At 48.1% G+C, this 16,891-nt stretch overlaps 1 protein-coding gene, 1 long non-coding RNA gene and 1 other non-coding gene across 6 annotated transcripts in view; 2 read left to right on the plus strand and 1 right to left on the minus strand.

The window, feature by feature from the left end:
* The window catches only part of SEMA5A (semaphorin 5A), a 472,307-nt gene extending 461,357 nt beyond the window's left edge, over positions 1-10,950 (minus strand). For 2 of the 4 annotated variants that reach the window (XM_026017648.2, XM_026017649.2), the window contains exon 1: positions 10,573-10,950. The gene's annotated coding sequence lies outside the window, so the exon portion shown is untranslated. Of the gene's footprint in view, positions 1-9,378; positions 9,617-10,572 lie in introns of those variants that run through there. The other 2 variants (XM_072752696.1, XM_072752695.1) reach the window with 2 other exon arrangements.
* A 354-nt stretch (positions 10,951-11,304) lies between these two features.
* On the plus strand, positions 11,305-14,801 carry LOC140598248 (uncharacterized). Its single transcript, XR_012000481.1, has 2 exons — positions 11,305-11,612; positions 14,255-14,801. It is a non-coding gene; the product is annotated as an uncharacterized lncRNA (long non-coding RNA).
* LOC112934283 (small nucleolar RNA SNORD123) lies at positions 14,087-14,155 on the plus strand. Its single transcript, XR_003237880.1, has one exon. It is a non-coding gene; the product is annotated as a small nucleolar RNA SNORD123 (small nucleolar RNA).
* Positions 14,802-16,891: the final 2,090 nt, after the last annotated feature.

Genomic DNA, 16,891 nt, shown 5'->3' on the forward strand with positions numbered 1-16,891 from the left:
CCAACCACCACACAATTTACATCCAAGGGAGGCATTTTTAGATATACAAAATTGAAGGAAAACATTTGTTTAAGACATCCATTGTAAAAAAAAAATGAAATAAAATAAAATAAAATAAACTTGGCTGGATAAGTAGAGGGGGAAATACTTTCAACTCCAGTACCTGGGTTTAGGCATCCCCACCTGCTGAGCATCACCTATATGACCAGTGGCCAAGGAAATGGGAGAGATTCAAAGGTGGAGAATGGGAGGGGCTGAGAGCATAGCTCCAAGGCTTCAGATCACTTCTATCTGGACAGTGACCCAGGGAGGGAGGGCTTCCCACTCACTGCCTTGGAGCAAATGCTTCTCCCCCCTGAACCTGATAAGCAGATGCATGCTCTTCCCAACTTGAGAGACCATCAAATGTGAAACAAATGTTGGGATGTGGCTTAACAGCCATCACATTCCTGTGACTCTCATACTGACCTAGATGAGGTCTAGGTTACACAAGCCAATGTGGAACATGACGGGAACAACATGAGAGAACATGAGAGAACCTGTCTATCATGGTCGGGTCACATCAGCAGTAGCCCTGAAACCCCTCAGCAAAGGGTCAGGTAGTGGAGACGCCACACAGTATCAGACCTGGGACAAAACCTGGCAAACCCCTCCCATGTGGTGGGGGAGGGGGGCACTGAAACAGAAGGGAAAGGAAAGAGAGTGAGAGTGGGTCCTATCAGAAATGAGACAGCTAGGCTCAAAACTTTCTGGTGAGGGAGAAACATAATAATTAAAAGGCTGCTGGGTTAGCAGAGAAATTGAAAAAGCCATAGAAGGACATGTGAGGAGCAGTCCTGTCGGAACAGAGGGAAACCAGAGTCCAGTATTCCCCTTCCCACACTGGGCATCTGAGCACTGGACCCCTGCTCTGAAAATGTGGTCTTTCTTTTGTATGTACAGCCCAGAAATCTCAAACGTAAGTAATGAATGTACCCATCTTTACCTCCTAGCTCAGACTTTAAAGGCATTTTCCTTCACTGACAGGTTTGGCGAAGATCCCCCAATTTGAAACTTCAGAGCAATGACAGGATGGAAGGTACGGAGGAGCCAGCAGGGAGGAGGGACAGCACAGCCCCAGGCTATAAAGTGAACATTCCAGGCTCTTCCCTGTGTTCCCAACTGTCCGAATAAAGTTAAGAACCTATACATTTTAGTGTCCAAAATCAATATTTGATGTTAACATTTGGATGCTTTCCAGAAGAGGAAATGGTTTAGCAAAAAGTAAAAAATTCTTCCAAAATAAAGGTCTAATACATTTTCCCCGGCTGAGGACATTGTCTTCGCGTCATTCTCTATGTCACACTCTGTGTTACTTTCATTATGATCACCTTCAACTATCAGATCCAATACAAATCAACGGTAACCCCAAAGGAGGCCTTAAAACAAAGAGAACATCACATCATTTCTTATTCCTCATGTTTCAAAATGAAATATCGGTCCTGCAACATGGAAATTGCTCTAATCATGTAACCAGTCAGTCTGTTTAACAGAATGCCTAACCAGTTATTCTTGAAATCCAGAGAACATTAGCTCATTGAAAATGAAAGAAAATAACCACCAAAAAATACCCACCTAAACAGTATACATTACCGACCAATTAAAACCATCAAAAGTGACATCAAAAATAAAAATGTCAGAAAACAAAAATAAAAAGTTCACCCACCCTTTTGCCCTCTAATAAGCAGCAGGAAATACTAAAGCAATCTCAAAAATAATTCCTTGCCACTCACCAAGGGTGAGTAATAATAAATTAGGATTGGTAATAGAAAAACATGGTCGTTTTATAAATATTACTCGTAATTTGTGTCTGGGTTAGGCTGCAAGTTCTCAAGGAGGCAAATTCAGAACGAGCCAGTTAGAAATTACATCGGTATGAGGTCAATAAAGCAACTGCACTAGGATTTGAAACTTTTGTCAATCGCGGTTTCTGCATACAACCACTGGAACCGAAGAAATTAGACGTTGTAAAATGCTTGCCCAAAACATCACAGGGCTGGATAAAAATCCTTCGTTACCAAACGGAGAGAGGCTTCTGAGCTCTGAAGGCTGGCGAGTCACAGCAGCTCCAGAAAGCCATGCTGGGGGACTGTGGACCGCCTCGGACAGCCTGCACCAAAGTAAACACTCCCACGGCAAGTTACCACGTGGAAACCAACTGGTGGGGGGAGAGCACGGTGCCCACAAGAGAGCCAAGGAAGCCCCATGGCAGGAGGCAGAGAGGATTTTAATGCACTCAACAGATGGAAGTTGCAATAAACAAGAGGGAAGAGCTAAAGACACACTTTCACCCAGAGACAACAGTCAAAGAGCAAGGAAATTACAGGCAATTCATATGTATCTCTATGCATAACCTAATTTCAGCTTGTGCTTTAACTGCAAAACTTGTCAAAGGAGGATAGAAAGAGCTAGAAGCAATTCTAGGACTCTTCTCCTACTAAAGGCGGGGGGGGGGGGGGGGGGGGGGGGGGGCGGTGTGAAACACCAGCACACTCTCATTTGAGTGCTCAGGCCTTGGGCATTTAAAAATCTGCATTCTTGGGACGCCTTGGGTGCCTCAGTGGTTAAGCACCCGCCTTTGGCCCAGGGTATGATCCCAGGGTCCTGGGATCGAGTCCCACATCGGGCTCCCTGCATGGAGCCTGCTTCTCCCTCTGCCTGTGTCTCTTTCTTTCTCTCTCTCTCTCTCTCTCATGAATAAATAAATAAAATCTTTAAAAATAATAATAATAAAAATCTGCATTCTGCCCCTCAACCGGGCTGTTGGAAGCTACCTGCCTCAGCAGCTAAAATAAGTACCCTGCTACAGAAATTTACGAGGACACTGAAGCAGGGATCATGGGGCTCCTAGCCCCTGGTGGCTCAGTGGTTAAGTGTCTGCCTCCAGCTCAGGTCATGATCCCAGGGTCCTGGGATACAGTCCCCATGGACTTCCTACTCAGCAGAGAGTCTGCTTCTGTTTCTCCCTCTGTACCTCCCCTCTCCCCACTCATGTTCTCTTGTGCTCTCTCTCAAATAAGTAAAATCTTAAAAAAAAAAAAAGAAGCAGCAGCAGCAGCAGCAGCAGGCATCATGAGGCTTTCCCCAGCCACAGGAAAGCAGCAGTTTGTCAAGTAGAGCAATACTCTGGGAATTCAGACCCCTGCAGCCCTGACAATACCAGGAGACTCTGTTTCGAAAGATTTCCCCCTGAGCTACGCAACACTAGAAAACCAGCAGAAGAGAAGTCTACACTAACAAATGACTGGGAACAGAGCTGTACCAAACCAGGTTTGCCGGTTAGTTTCACTGAGGGATTTAATTCAGTTCTACGATCTCATCTGAAAGCAACCAGGTTTGCTCATTTTCATAAAAGAGATCACCGTTCAGACACACTTCCCAGAAAGAGAGCCTCAACATTCTACGGCCCCAGTACCTGTCTTTGTGAAACTCATGGAAACACAGAATACAATTCCCACTAAACAGCAGGATTTGTTTAGGCCACTGGCAGTTTAAGGCACTCTGGCTATAGAGATTATGTCCCAGATTCCTTTTCTTAAAAAAAAAAAAAACAAAACTTTATTGCTGCATAAGTTATATACCATAAAATTAACTCCTTGTAAGTACACAATTCAATAATTTTTAGTTAATGTACAGAATTCCAGGAGTCTCTCCACAATCCAGTTTTAGAACATTTCCATCATCCCAAAAAGACCCGCCTATCCACTGTCAGTGCCTCTCAAATCCCCATCTCTAGCCCCAGGCAACCACTAACCTGCATTGTCTTTATAGGCTTACGTTTTCTAGGCATTTCATACAAATGGAATCACAGGATATGTGGTCTTCTGTGACTGGCTTCTTTCACTAAGCATAATATTTTCAAGTTCACATACTGCAGCATATATCAAGAATTCATCTATTTTATTGCTGAATACTAGTCCACTGTCTGGCTGTACCACATTTTGTTTATCCACTCATCTGTTTCAGCTTATTAAATCTATAAATCCAACTAAGTGACCAGGCTTATTGGCCTAATCTCAGAAATAAAATCAGAAACTCTGCCATATTTCTAAAATATTCTAGAATTTCTAAAATCTCTGTAATTGTGTGAAGATATCTAATGAGGATATAACCCGTTTCCTGAAAATTTTGTGTGTGGTGCTACTTTAAATAAGTAAACAATATCCTTGAATTTCCATTTTTTATGTTTTAATATATGTCTTAAACACATAAAGTGAGGCGTGTGGGTGGCTCAGCTGGCTCAGCATCTGCCTTCAGTTCAGGTCATGATCTCAGGGTCCTGGGATAGAGCCCTATCCCCATGTCAGGCTCCCTGCTCATCGGAGAGTCTGCTTCTCCCACTCCCTCTGCATGCTTGCACGCGCTCTCTCTCAAATAAATTTAAAACTTTTTTTTAAAAAACTAAAACACAAAAAAAAAAAAAAAACTAAAACACATAAAGTGTTTGGGGCGCCTGGATGGCTCGGTCCATTAAGAATCTGACTCTTGATTTCAGCCCAGGTCATGATCTCAGGGTCGTGAGACTGCCCCCCACGTGGGGCTCTGAGCTCAGCTGGGAGTCTGCCTCTCCCTCTGCCTCTGCCCCTGCTTGTGATCATGCACATGCTCTCTCAAATAAATAAATAAATCTTGAACACACATACACACACAAAGTGTTTTTATGCTAATTTGCAAGTCAAGCTTCCCCGCCCAGGGTACACATCTCCCCCCAGCTGAGATCATTCGGTGCCCACTGCAGGTCCCAGGCCCAAGGACCCCATCCTGCACTTAGGCAGCCACAATCTGCGAAGCCCTGGCCCCACACTCAGCAGCAGCTAGCCCTGCTCGTTTGGTTCTATCAATGGGTGCAAATTGGTGGACTTGTCCCTTGAGCTGTCCTCCCAGCCATGACTTAGTCCTAGCAGTGTTTCATATTATCATTCCTGAGGTTCTAGCTTCGTAACCAAACACCTTAACCACTCCTGCAGGGCACTCCTACCACACTTACTCCCTCCACCTCCTCTTCATCTTCTGGAAGACCCATGTCTATAAGGACCCAAAGACCTGCTGCAGACGTTGGATTCTGACCCAGACCCAGCACCGAGGCTTGGCCACCTCCAAGTCCGTCCACACAGTCTACCTTCAGACTCCGTGTGGGGGCCTCAACACAACCTCTATCAACAGCCAAGTCAGACGGGGACAGTTTTACCGCTGTCAACTGCTGCTGCCCACGCCACCCCCTCTCCAGCTGCCACTCGGGCCTGGATCCCACGGCAGAGCCATCTCCAGCATGCAGGCCTGTCCCCGTGGGACCCCCCAGTGCCAGCGAGTGCCCCCTCGGATGTGGATGCCTCCCCCAACTGCCCCGCCCAATGAGGCCAGCAGCTCCATGAACCCACTGGTGATTATTCTACCCAGCTTCCCTCGAACTTTCTTAAAGCCAAGTCCACCCACAGCTACGGCACCCGGGAATTTACACGACAGACATCTAGAAGCAAGTCCTTAGTTAGCTCCTACTGCACCGCCGCGGACATGACCGATGGCTCAGCCAGGATATCTGCTGGACAAAGGAGGCGTAACGTGCAGTGATCGTCTTTGCTTTACGCCACCAGTTACAGCGTTGTCGGCTCTAAACTCTGTAAAGATTCATGGCAGATCGGAATCTTGGTCCCACGACAGTAATCCCAGACCCCAGTCGTGATTCTAGAATCCATTTGGTTGCAGGATGTCCAACCGCCGATGTTCCTGGCATCTGATGCCTTCCTTTGGCGGAACGCGAGAGCGGTGCAGGCAGCCGGCAGCTGCATCCCTGGCGGCTGGCTGCGAGCAGCTTCGGATGCCCTCTCCCAGATGCGCCACATCTCCAGCTTTGTTACAGACAGGGAAGCTCTTTGTGTGGAATTTTATCTGGAGTCAGTCTGTGAGGAACACATTTCTTCCAGGAAGTTGAAGCCAAGCGCTAGCCGTTTTATGATTTTGCAGACAACTCAACAGAAACCGCTTAGCAGAATTCTTATTACTTTTTTTTGACTCTGCTTTTCTTTGCATAGGCACATCATAAATCGTTATCAAATGTTGGGTGAATCTGAACTGATTGAAAGAGGCTCTATTTCCTGTGAACAATCTGTCCTTGCTCAGTCCTGATTGTCACTTGCCTAGAACTTATTTAATTTCACATCTCAGCAAATACAGCATTATTCTCCAGTAGAGCTGGCTTCTCAAACCATCACTCTCCTGGTTATTTATCATACATATCTGTAATTGAATTACCTATTGCAGTAATGTGATCTACTCACAAATGTACATAAAAATGAAACATAAAATAAAATTGTTCCAACATACACTTCCTCATCATCTTACATGAACCGCAGGATGGCCAATTCCAGAGACACAGTGACAAATAAGGAATGAAAGATGGGAAGATAAGGGATTAGTGGGTTCATGGCCTTCCAGAAATAAAAGATATTCAGCCCTAGAAAAATGTATTCTCTTTCAGAATACAATGTTTTTCAATATTAATCAGGAAACCAGTTCTAGCACATTGAGGGGAAAGAAAGAGCCAAGAATGGAATGATTTTATTTTTCCCAAATGCAACAGTACTATGCCAATAAATTTTAAAACTAAGAAAAAGAGAAATAAAGTATGTCCATCTTTGCTTTTGTCAGACAACCATTAATCTTGGACAGAAAAAAAGAAGGAAAAGAAAAAGAAAACAGCAATTCTTTTGAAAAAAAATTCTGTTTTCTTGAGTGCACTGTTGGGTTGACCCTACTGTAAATGCCATGCCCCAGGTGAAATGTAACTTGTCTTTGAAGTTGCCTGGCTTCAAAACACTCTGAAATTCAGAGGGAGGTTTCATTAGCTCTACAAGCTTTAGACAGCATAGATTAATTGTGCTATTATCAGTACATTATAATAAATTACTTACACACTATATTCTCTTGGATCAAATTTTCATCTGCTTTACTCTGTTTGACTTAAATTCTGAATCAAAACAAGTTTTGGGTAAGCTCACTGAAAGTGAAAAGTTTATCCATGTACATTCCAGTCCACTTTAGTTTTTTTCTTCTTGTCTTGCTATTAGAAATAGATTTTATATATCCAGCTAACAAATTCATCAAAGAAATAAATGATCTATTTATCAAGCATACAAAAAGCTGCTTCTTCAAAGTGCTTCCCAATGAGCTACTCCTCACCTGTTGAATTTATCATTACGATGTTACCAATTTGAGCAGGGATTAGAGACAGCAGATTGCCCCCTATCTACAGCAGATCATTTCTACAAGGCAGCAAGGCAAAGAGACAAACACAAGTAATTCTCAACAAAACGTTTGCATCTCAGTTTTAAAAGGTTGCTGGAAACGTATGTGAAAATGTCTGTGTTGTCAACAACAGTACAAAAAGATAATACAAACAACTACAAGCACTTATATATATCTTAGTACTCAAGAAAATAGTGCACTTTCACTGTATAAATTTGCAAACGGATGCAGGCGGACAGAAATGTAAAAGGTTCCACACCGCACACTTTGCACTTGGGTGTAACTCAATTTGTTAGACACTGTAATTTACATTTTAAAAATTATTTAACATTAAACATAAAAATCTGTCACCTTGGTGTTATAATTATACCCTAAGCAATTTGTCTGAGTAACTATAGCAACAATTTCAGAAGCATTTGCAAATACAACTTTGGTATAATTTTAGAATCAAGAATTATGGAGGATTTACTGCAGGATGTAGGGCTACTTTTCTCAAACACTTGTCCATATACTGCTACAGAACTGGATTCCTTGACTCAGGAATTACCTAATTAGTTTGTTCTATCTTGCAAACTATATGATTTGCAAGGCAAACCTTCTTGTAGGGATTCTTATCTTAGTGATTTCTAGAGTTCATAATTACTTGTTTATACAGTGGAATGCCTTTATAACTTTGGCTGGACATTTACCAAAGTTCTGTTTCTCCCTCCCTGACTTTCCTTTATTTTTATCAGAAACAAAGCCTCCATTTCAATGATTCTGTAACCAAAAAGAAAGACATTTGGAATCATTCAAAATAATTATCAAATTAGTAAAGGCTATGCAGTGAAGGTTCAGTTAAGCAGCTCTAACACCAGGAGCATTCAACATAGTCCCAAGGAGCTGGCATAGAACACAAAGCAAAGTTTTTGCGGTTTTAACATTTGTCCCTGAATTAAAAGTCCAAAGGGCCTCTCAAGCAAAATTTCTTACTGCAAAGCCATGGATTGGGCTTCAGAAGGTTTGGGAACCCTCTAGAGCTTAAGCAAAAGCTTATGCTAATGTGCGTATATTTATTATAGCCCCATAGCCAACAACTTTTAACAGTCACTGTACTGTATGTTTCCGTTTCATTCTGTCCAGAAACAGTCAAGAAATAATTTTAAAAGGGAAGCAGCAGTGAAGAATGCAGGTTTATTTTTACCGAATTCTGAACATCTCAAAAACTTCTTTTGGACAGAGACAAGCTTTACCACCCAGGAGACCAAAGTCTTTGCTCTCAGCAGGGATCTTGCAGCTGTTTGCCATTAAAACAACCAAATAAGTTAGCACAATTCGCAAAAGGCATAAAATGATTAGCATCATCCGTCTTCTCCCTATTAAGGCAAATATGCATAGATAGGCTAAACACATGTAAAAGCAGGTACCAGTTCATCACCCCTGGGGGTCCAGGAGCGTGCAAATAACTACGTGACCTTGCAACACCATGGATGAGCTGCTATTTTGTGGCAAAGTTTTAACAAGAAAGAAATTCAAGGGAAAAGAAATCTGTGTTTCAAGTAGCTCAAACAATTATATCTTGGACTGCTTTTTCTTTTAAAACAAAAAATGAAAAATGGTTGGGATAAAAAAAAACATGTTTCCTTTGGTATAAATACAGGCATAGACAAGAAAAATGTATTTAAGTCATACACAATTTAAGGTATTATCTCCCAAAACTGAAATTGTGAACTGGTCACCCAAAGTAGTGCATGATAAACATTACACCTTCTTCAATAATAAAATCAGCACAATTGGCAATTACTTTGGCAATCCTAATTAGATGTGAAAATCTTCCCTAGTAAAGACTGTTCTTGTTTTTCTGTGTCTACTTAAGAAAGACTAACAGTAAAATCACTAACGTATCTGCTCTTTCCAAACTTGGCCAATATGACGGAGCTCTTCTGGATACGCTGTGACACACGATTGTTTTTTCCTAAAAACAAGGTGCAACAACCATTTGTAACTCCGGGCATTTTAACTAACGGGCTCCCGAGGAGCAGAACCTTGTCAGTATTAAACATAACTGACATTATTATTGCTGTTGTTACTGCTTTTCATTTTTGAGAAAATACTCACAAGGAGGAAGACGGCTGCATAGACAGGAGTTTGCAGGGATACGTTGGTCTCTGGAAGAAACCTTGGGTTCGGCAACCACCTCTCGCGCCCTTCTCTTGGCAACGCTGACAGCTGCCCCTGGTTAACGGATCAGCTCCCCCACCCCACCCCCACCCTTCTGAAATCACGGCCGGATCCGCCGGGTCCGGGACTCCCACCCAGGACTCGGGCACCGCTCAGCAGCCTCCCCGCCGCTTCCAGCGCTCGCTCGCAGCGCCCCCTGCCGGCGATCCCCGGGCCGCCGCGGGCGCAGGAAAGTTCGATCCCAACTCTGAGCCGCCGCATCCAGGTACAAAGCAAGGAAAGGGCGAGGAGGTGCGCGCGCTTCCCGCCAAAGCCCCGGGAATCCGGCTCGGCCTGCGGTAAGCCGGGCACCGGCGCCGCGGGAAGCGAGCCCGCCGCACTCCTTGGCGGCGGTCTCCCCGCACATCTCGAGAACACCGGGTCCCTCCGGGGGACCAAATGTACCTCCGGCCCCGAAGCCCCGATCCAGGGGATGCGAAACCGTGCAGCCGCGAAGACGTACGGCGGAAAGCGACTCGCCCGGCGGCAGCCCATCAGGCGGCCCGAGCCCCCGCATCCCCGGCATCCCCAGCCTCATGCGCCCTCCACCAAAGCGCTCGGCGGAGTTGAGCCCAGGTCCCACTGCCTCCCGGTTCTCACGCGCGCCGCAACACCCCTGTATAACTCCAACACGAAAACCTGCCCCAGCCGGTGGGGCGGCGAAGCCCCAGCCGCGGGGACCCCGCGCACCGCTCGCGACCAAGCTCCCGGACGCGCGCCGGGTGCGCGCACAAAGCCCCACCGCGCACCTCCCCGAGGCGCGGTGCAGGCCCCCCTCGCCCACCACCGGGTCGCCCACCCCGTCGCTCCTGCTCCTGCCCCCGCACGCTCCGACCTCGGCCACCGCAGGGCACAAACTTCAGCCCGTGCGCGAGCTCAGCTGTGCGCGCCCCGCACGATGGCAGTCCGAATCCCGTGCGCGCAGCCCCCGGCTGCCCCCCGCCCAGCGCCTGCGGAGCGCCCCTGCCTGCGAGCCGCACCACCCACCCGCCGACCACTGCCGCCCCGGGTCGCGGCCGGCAACGCGGCACGGTCGGGGCTGCGGCTGTGGCCTCGGCCACGGCCACGCGGGACCGGGCGGGGGTCGCTCACCAGGTGCGAGGCGCGCTCCTCGTGCCAGTCATCCAGCGCCGGGGCTCCGGGGCAGCTCTGTGGGTCCTCGTCAGCGCCCGGCGAGGGAAGTCGAGGCAGCGGCCGCCGCCGCCCCCTGCCGCTTCCCCGGGGCCGCCCACCGCTCGCGGCGCTCCGGGCTGGGGACGTCGCTGTGAGCGCGGGGCGCACCGTCCCCGGGCGCGCAGCCGGGCCGGGGGGAGCAGGTTGGCGCCCGGCGGGGGCGACCGACGAGGAAAGGCAAAGTTGGGTGCCGGAGCCAGCCCCGCAACGGAGCCACGGGTGGGAGCGGGGAGCCCCGGGAAGGGCCACGCGGGCCGGGCCGCCCCTGCGGAGGGCAGGCGGAGGCGGAGAGCCGCCACCGGGCACGGGCCGCGGCCGGCAGGGGGCTGTGGAGCCCACCCGCGGCGGGAGGACAGCGCGCGGGAGCGGGCGCAGCGAGAGCAGCCGCCGCCGGCGCCGCCTTCCCGGCGAGTAGAGCGGGGCGCGGGGCGCGGGCGGGGAGCGCGGGGAGCGGGCGGGGGAGCGGGGCGGGGAGCGCGGGGCGGGGAGCGCGGGGCGGGGAGCGCGGGGCGGGGAGCGCGGGGCGGGGAGCGCGGGGCGGGGAGCGCGGGGCCGCTTCGCCCCGCCCCGCCCCCGCCCCCGCCCCGCCCCTCGGCCGCGCCTTCTCCGCTCCTGCCAGCCCGGGTGAAACCCGAGCGCCCCACCCCGCGCCTGACCTCCCGGGGCCCCGCCCCCGACACTGCCCTTCCCGGCCCGGGACCCCGCTCCGCGCCCGGGGGGCCCCTCTGCGCCCCAGGAGCCCCGCCGCTCCTTCCCTCTGCGAGCGCGCCCGAGCGTGACTTTCGGCGACTCCCTCTCCCGGCCCCTCCGACCGCCCGTGGCCCCTTGCCCCCGCCTCCGGCCGCTCCGACGTGGCTGGCGGGGAGGGAGGGGGCGGGGAGGGCGCGCTATAAAGGCCGGAGGCTGCGCGGGCCGAGGCCCGAGACGTGGCGCGCCCACCCCGCCGGCCTCTCGTCCAGGTACGTGCGCGTCCCCCGGCCGAGCCTGGCCTCGTGGTGGGGGTGGGCCGGGGCCGCCGGGGCCTTCCGGACTCCGAGTGTGTGATTTTGTTTGCTTTGTGTGACCTCCCCTTGCTGCTCCGAGCTGGAAACTCCTAAAAGACCGAGAGAGTTGCTCCGGGTTCTTGGAGGAGCTATTTGAGGGTGCACCTCCCGGCCAGTGCGGCTGGATTTCAGTGGAATGAAGTTAGAGAAATGAACAAATCCGACCAACCAAGGGAGGCGAGTCAGGGGGTCCCCAAATAGCCACGCTGAGCCTTAAGAAAGGAACCCTCGAACGGACAAAGTCAACTTGTCCCATTCTGGACTAAATGTTACTTGTTGCACTTTTGCGCGGATCCTTCGGCCTCAGGGAGCAAGTATTAAAGTGTAAAGAGTCATCACTGGAAAGCACAGTACCTTTTAAGGCGCCTAGACTTGGATACTTTGTTGCAAAGCTTCCGTGTGGAACCCTGAAGGGCCCCGCCTGACCCTTTTCCTCTGGGTAGGGGTGGGGAACGGTATCTTTGGGCCCTTTTTTCCTCGATCTCGGCCTGTAAAGTTGGCTGTAAAGTTTCCCTTGAGTAAGGAAACGCATGAACGCGCCCCCCCAGCGCTGTCCTCCCTTACCGCAGTGACACAGAATACCCCTTTGGCCCACATTCGCAAAATCGCTCCCGTGTCTGGTTCTTGGGATTTGTCCCACCGAGGAGGGCCCAGTGTGCCTTAACTGTGCCATCGAGCTCATCTATAAAACAAAAAACAGGTCACTGGCTGGAAGGCATCATGGCTCACACAGTAGCCACGCAGATCCAAGAGGAGGACCATAGAAATACAAAGTGACCTTGATTTGTCTTTATAGTCTTTATAGAATATTTCCAAATGAAATATTCTTATATAAAAGAACTAAAGAGAAGCAGTTCTGAAGGTTTGCATGGAAGGAAGCCCAGCCCCAAACGTCCAGTTTCTCTCTCTCTTTAGTGATGGAGCTACTGTGGGTACTCTAGGCCTCATTGGGGTTTCCTGTAAGATATCCAGAGGAAATGTCAGTGTCCCAGGGCCACTTTGTAGAAGCGTTCTCCCCTGGCTTGTGCTGAGGGCCTCAGCCTGGTGCAGGGCAGCTGCTTGGCTCCTCCATCCATGGTGAAAAGCTTAACACTTCTCCTGTGCCTGGCACTAGCTCCTTCCTGACATTCCCATTGATTCTTCTGCCTACGTGGCACAGCTGCCTAGGAGCATTCCCTGGGAGGGAGGTGGCCAAGGTCTGGCCACTGTGCTGGGGGTGGGGGGGGAGGGAGGACACTGCCTTACACTTGACCTTGCAGGGTGGGCAGACCTGTAGGGCCCCTCGCCATCAGGAAAAGGGGGGGCAGAAATTAGGACCCAAATGTGTTTAGCTAATTCTTGTCATTGCCCCTCCATAGGACAGGTAAAGGCCTGTGTGCTTAAAAAAAAAAAAATTCATGGCACATAGAGACTTAAGCGTTGGGAAGAAAATAGCTTTCTACACCATAACCCAGGAACGATCATAACATAATGTTTAATATGTAACTTTATGTATATGGGGGAGTGTCAATTTTACTGCAATTTACAGGCTATAAGGAAGCATGGTTAAAATATGTATATTTCATGATGATGAATTACAAACTAATAATGAGAATGAGATGAGGGGAGGAGAAACCAAATAATAATTGAGAGTGCATCCTTAGTTTAAAGAGAAATAAACCCAAACTGAGGGCATAATTTCACCTTGTGATCTGGGGAAAGCTCCTTTACTTTCCTGAGCTACTGTTTTCATCTGGAGCTTGAACCAACCTGCTGGCAAGTGTGTCCTCTCTTAGCATGAAGGAGGTAGGAGGCAAAGCGGACCCTCGCCATGGCCCAGCACAGAAGTAGGCTCTTTACAAATAAAATTAGTTTAAAGAATCCACAGATGTTGGGACGCCTGGGTGGCAGCGGTTGGGCGCCTGCCTTCTTGGGCGCCTGCCTTCGTCGTGATCGGGTCTGCATAGGGCTCCCTGTGGGGAGCCTGCTTCTCCCTCTGCCTGTGCCTCTGCCTCTCTCTCTCTCTCTCTCTCTCTCTCTCTGTCTCTCATGAATAAATAAATAAATCTTAAAAAAAAAGAATCCACAGATGTTTCCTTTTTCAAAATGAAATTTCTGGGTTTTTTTTTTTTTTTCCTTGAGAAACTATTCCTCACTGAAGGACTTCCTCCTACTTTGGGCTGCTTCTCATCCCTGTAAAACTAGAAGTGATACTACATCTGAAACTAAGTATGTACTGCATGTTGGTTCATTGAATTTAAATGAGAAAAAAAAAAAAACTAGAGGTGATAATTTCAAACCCAAACTGTTTGGTTCTCTTCTTTTCGAGATAAAACTACAGCTCTCCCTGAACAGTTTCTGAAGAGCTGTGCACATAATGTAAACAAAATGAGAAACCCAGCCAAACACATGGTGAAAATGATGAACCCTGGGGCACTGATCACGTGACTTGAAAAACGCCATCCATTTCCTGATTCACCTTAATGTATGTGTGGAGGTAGAAGGGATCTCTTATGTCACTGAGATAAGTAACCAGTTTTGTGTCCTCTGTACCTCCCTCCCTTCTGATTGAATTCCAGCCACGCCGCTCTTGACACCTCCATCTCAGCGTAGCAGAGCCCAGAAGGGGCTGAAAGAGCCCAGAACACGACCTGGAAGAGTGAAGATGCCGCTATAGGTCAGGCGCGCCTTTAGAGGGAAACCTGGATATTTGTGATCTTTAATGACGGGACAAGAGTGTATTAACATCATGAAAACCCTCAGTCCAGAAATCTTAGCCTCCAGGCATTTACATCTTAACCGGATTTTCCTACAGATGAGCCAGGGGACACATCACAATCATGAGCCACAAGTATTCTTTTACTTGGCTTTTCCTTCTTTTAGATCCATGGCATTTGACAATTAATACAAGTGCTAGATCAGGACGCCTGAGGGGCTCAGCGGTTGAGCACCTGCCTTCAGCTCAGAGTATGATCCTGGGGTTCTGGGACTGAGTCCCACATCAGGCTCCCCACAGGGAGCCTGCTTCTCCCTCTGTCTATGTCTCTGCCTCTCTCTCTCTGTCTTTTATGAATAAATAAATAAAATATTTTTTAAAATACAAAATAAAAATAAACTGCTAGATCATCTGAACAACCCCATCAGTTTTGTTTTTAAGCAGGCAAATGTTGGTAAAAAGATGTGCCATTTTATGCCTCACTACCATCGCCTAGGCTGCTGCTTTTTGTTCGTGTGTTCTAAGTATTAGAAGACCCGTGAATATGGCTACAGAGGATGCGATCCTAAGTTTTGACAAAGAATCACTAAGTGGGGAGAGTGTCAGGGAGCCTTCAGCCCTGACTCAAGTCCCTTGAGCTTTACCAGAAGCTCTTTCAGGTTTTACCCAAGAAAGGCTCACGCCGCTCCCTTTACTATAGCTGCTCACTCCCCTGGCAGGGGTAAGCAGCCAGTGGGGGATCTCTAGGCGGCCCAGCGGTTTAGCGCCACCTTCTACCCAGGGTGTGATCCTGGAGTCCCGGATCGACTCCCACATCAGGCTCCCTGTATGGAGCCTGTATCTCTGCCCCTCTCTCTCTCTCCCTCTCTCATGAATAAATAAATAAAATCTTTAAAAATAAATAAATAAATAAATAAACAAACAGCAGCCTGGGAGCACCTGGGTTGCTCAGTCAGTTAAGCATCTGCCTTTGGTTCAGATCATGATCCCGGGATCCTGGGATCCAGCCCTGCATTGGGCTCCCTGCTCAAGCAAGAGTCTGCTTGTCCCTCTCCCTCCTCCTCCTCCTCCTCCTCCTCCTGCTTCTTGTCTCTCGCTCATTTTCTCTCTCAAATAAAACCTTAAGAAAAAAAAAAGATACACCTCATGGCCACATTCAGGGGAGCAGCCTTTTTAAAGCCTACCCACTAGGAGCCACAGCCAAAACAAGGATACAACAGCCAGAGCATGCATTCAACTAGAAGTGCTCATCTATTTTTTACTTAGAAAAGTTTACTAACTCATCTCCTTTCCAGTAAGGGCCTATTAACAAAAGACATTGCATTTTACTTTAGCTGTGTGTCCAGAAGACCCAAGTATTTTAGAAATCTGGATGTATTTTTGCCTTTTCTTATGGTTAAATTTCTAGCAACCCAATTTCTACCCAAAAACACAGAAAAAAAAGAAAGTAAAAAAAAAGAACTCTGCTCAAAACACCTCAGTCATCTTTTTTATAAGTATAGTATGGAGAGAGGAAAAATGCTAGGTTTAAAAGACTTTTGGAATACCTAGAGGAAATGCAGATGGTTTGTGGCATGGAAATAAACATCCGTATGGTTTTCTAAGTGTCATTTTCTGACATTGGGCCTCGAGTATATCTTGAGTGTCTATAAGCAAACAATGGCTATACTCTAATCAGCATCCTCTGTATTCCTCTGTCTTTGGAAATAGAGCTTTGGGGGAAAATCAGTCACTTTGGAAACATATTTTCAAAAATAATGTTAGTCCAGCATAGATTTAGAAATAAAACACAAATTAGTCACCTTTATTTATTCCATCATTTCCCGGGGAGATTAACTCCTAATGATCTTGACTTCAATGAAAAGAATATCTACTAAGTTAACTTAAACCAATAGGCAAAGTGTCTCCTGAAGTACATCAGTGGGAAGACGAGCTGTCAAAGGTCCTGTCTCCCATCCACCAAAACGCATTTCAGACCCTTCCTTTCATTCCAGTGCTGGCGCCTTAATTCAGAATGTCAGCTTCTCTCACTCCAGATCCCAGCAGCTCATACTGACTGGTCTCCCTGTCCCTCCCAGTCCGAAGCAAACACTGCAGTGATCATCCCCAAACAGTCATACCCATCGTCCTTCATAACACTGACCTCCTGATTTTATTTGAATTGCACTCTGCCTAGCTTAAAAAAAAAAAATTCTTGAAGCTAGGTGAGACCACAGAACCTAGCTGTGACAAATAAGATGAAAGTTGGTGCAGTTCCAAGAAAGGCTGCACAGAAGGGCCCAACAACTAGCAGCATGGTCTTTCTTGCCCTTCCGTCTTCTGATTCCTGCCTGGAACTTGATTATGGTAGTTGAAGTTCCAGGTGGCATTGAAAAGGTGGCATTTGAGCTGGCATTTAAAGGATGATTATCAACAAAATGGGAAGGGGTCCTTCAGGAGAAAAGAGTGAGGGGCAGCCCCAGTGGCGCAGCAGTTTAGCGCCGCCTGCAGCCCAGGGCAT

Source organism: Vulpes vulpes, chromosome 3 (genome assembly GCF_048418805.1).
Source record: "Vulpes vulpes isolate BD-2025 chromosome 3, VulVul3, whole genome shotgun sequence".
In the NCBI taxonomy this organism is placed as follows: domain Eukaryota; kingdom Metazoa; phylum Chordata; class Mammalia; order Carnivora; family Canidae; genus Vulpes; species Vulpes vulpes.